This window comes from Cherax quadricarinatus, chromosome 23 (assembly GCF_038502225.1).
Source record: "Cherax quadricarinatus isolate ZL_2023a chromosome 23, ASM3850222v1, whole genome shotgun sequence".
Lineage (NCBI taxonomy): Eukaryota > Metazoa > Arthropoda > Malacostraca > Decapoda > Parastacidae > Cherax > Cherax quadricarinatus.
In genome coordinates, this window is record NC_091314.1 from 36271664 (window position 1) to 36273920 (window position 2257).

The 2257-nt window shown below is 43.2% G+C and overlaps 1 long non-coding RNA gene across 1 annotated transcript in view; it reads right to left on the bottom strand.

The window, feature by feature from the left end:
• Nucleotides 1-226: 226 nt before the first annotated feature.
• The window catches only part of LOC128685672 (uncharacterized), a 76238-nt gene continuing 74207 nt past the window's right edge, over nt 227-2257 (bottom strand). Inside the window, exon 3 of the long non-coding RNA XR_008406537.2 lies at nt 227-614. This is a non-coding gene — a long non-coding RNA (uncharacterized lncRNA). The remainder of the gene's footprint in view (nt 615-2257) is intronic.

Sequence of the window (2257 nt, forward strand, 5' to 3'; positions counted from 1 at the left end):
AAGTAGAAAGTTGAAAGTGAACATAGATAAGAGTAAGGTGATGAGGGTGTCAAATGATTTAGATAAAGAAAAATTGTATATCACTGTGAAGGCTTACTCAGCCCTGTAACAACTTCAGACAGTATTACCAAGGCTGGCTCCTCCTCAGGAAAATTAATGAATAGAAAAAGAAATAATAATTCACAAAGATAAACACTTTATTATATAGTAATGCAAAGATAAAACATTGAAACATGCATGAGTATCCTACTTGAAAGAAAAATGAAAAATGAAATGAAAAAATGACATTTGAATTCAATGCTAATATGTATAGTTATACTGGGGTGTCTGGTTGAGGTTGACACCGTCTTGTAGAAATTGTAGCCGTTACTGATGATGTGGGGGGGGAGGGAGGGTCACAGGTGTTGAGTGACAACCCAACAACTGAATAGTCAGTCCAGATGACAGGAACGCAGGTTCTTTACCACTGCAAAGATGAGGGGTAGTTGCCTGCTGTTGCCTACAATTAATCAGGTAGGTAGATCAAAAAGTGACGTCTCAGGACTTTTTTTTTTCAGTCTGTCTCCTTCAACACGATTCTTTGGTTGGCAGATGACCCGAGCTGTCATTCCAAGCTAGAAAGAGACAAAGGTTACCCACTGCTTAAGAAATCACTCTCCATGACAAGTACAGTATTTAAAAGAAATAGTGATTATCTAAAAGTATAATATGGAACTCAAGACTGAAAGGACTAAGTTTATTATTGGTCAAAAGTAAAGCTTTCAACCAATATATCCACTAGAATAGGAGCAGAGGCTTTTATTTACAGTTGTGCTGGGGAGCTGTGAGTCGAGTGATTACTGTTTGGTCGGAGCCCCACAGGTCACCTTTCGGGGTGGAGAAAAATGGGGGGGGGGGGAGAGAGCGGGAGCTAGACTGACCCTACCTTAACAAGCAGCCGGCAATCAAACTATCGTCACCATATACTCGCTCGCTACTCCTATCTGTTGAACTTTTCCCTCACAATCCCACTGGAGAGCAGTATGGAAGAAGTGAATGTTTTCAGATATTTGGGAGTTGACTTATCAGCGGATGGGTTTATGAAGGATGAGGTTAACCATAGAATTGACGAAGCAAAAAAGGTGAGTGGTGCACTGTGGTATCTGTGGAAACAAAAAAGTTATCCATGGAGGCAAAGAAGGTAATGTACGAAAGTATAGTGGTACCAACATTCTTATATGGGTGTGAAGCTTGGGTTGCAAATGCTGCAGCGATGAGGCGGCTGGAGGCAGTGAAGATGTTCTGTCTAAGGGCAATGTGTGGTGTAAATATTATGCAGAGAATTCGGAGTGTGGAAATTAGGAGGAGGTGTGGAGTTACTAAAAGTATTAGTCAGAGGGCTGAAGAGGGGTTGTTGAGGTGGTTTGGTCATTTAGAGAGAATGGATCAAAGTAGAATGACTTGGAGAGCGTATAAATCTGTAGAGGAAAAAAGGCTGGGTAGGGGTCGTCCTCGGAAAGGTAGGAGGGAGGGGGTAAAGGAGGTTTTGTGGGGGTGGGGTGCTTGGACTTCCAGCAAGCATGTGTAAGCGTGTTAGGAGTGAATGGAGACGAATGGTTTTTGGGACCTGACGAGCTGTCAGAGAGAGAGAGAGAGAGAGAGAGAGAGAGATAATGCTGGTGCCAGACACAGAGAGTCATACTGAACACTAGTGCCAGAGTCATACTGAACAATGGTGCCAGAGAGTCATACTGAACACTGGTGCCAGAGAGTCATACTGAACACTTGTGCCAGAGAATCATACTTAGCACTGGTGCCAGAGTCATAATGAACCCTGGTGCCAGAGTCATACTGAACACTGGTGTCAGAGAGTCATACTGAAAACCGGTGCCCGAGTCATACTGAACACTTGTACCAGAGCCATACTGAACACTTGTACCAGAGCCATACTGAGCACTGGTATCAGAATCGTACTGAACAATTTTGCCGGAGTCATATTGAACACTGGTGCTAGAGAGTTATGCTGAACACTAGTGCCAGAGACAAAGAGTCATACTGAGTTTAGGTGTCAGAAAGTCATACTGAACACTGGTGCTGGAAAGTCTTACTGAACACTGGTGCCTGAGACAAAGAGTCATACTGAGTTCTGGTGTCAAAGACAGAGTTAAACTTGACACTGGTGACAGAAAGTCATACAGAACACTGGTGACAGAGTCATACAGAACACTGGTATCAGAGATTCATACAGAACACTGGTGCCAGAGAGTCATACAAAACA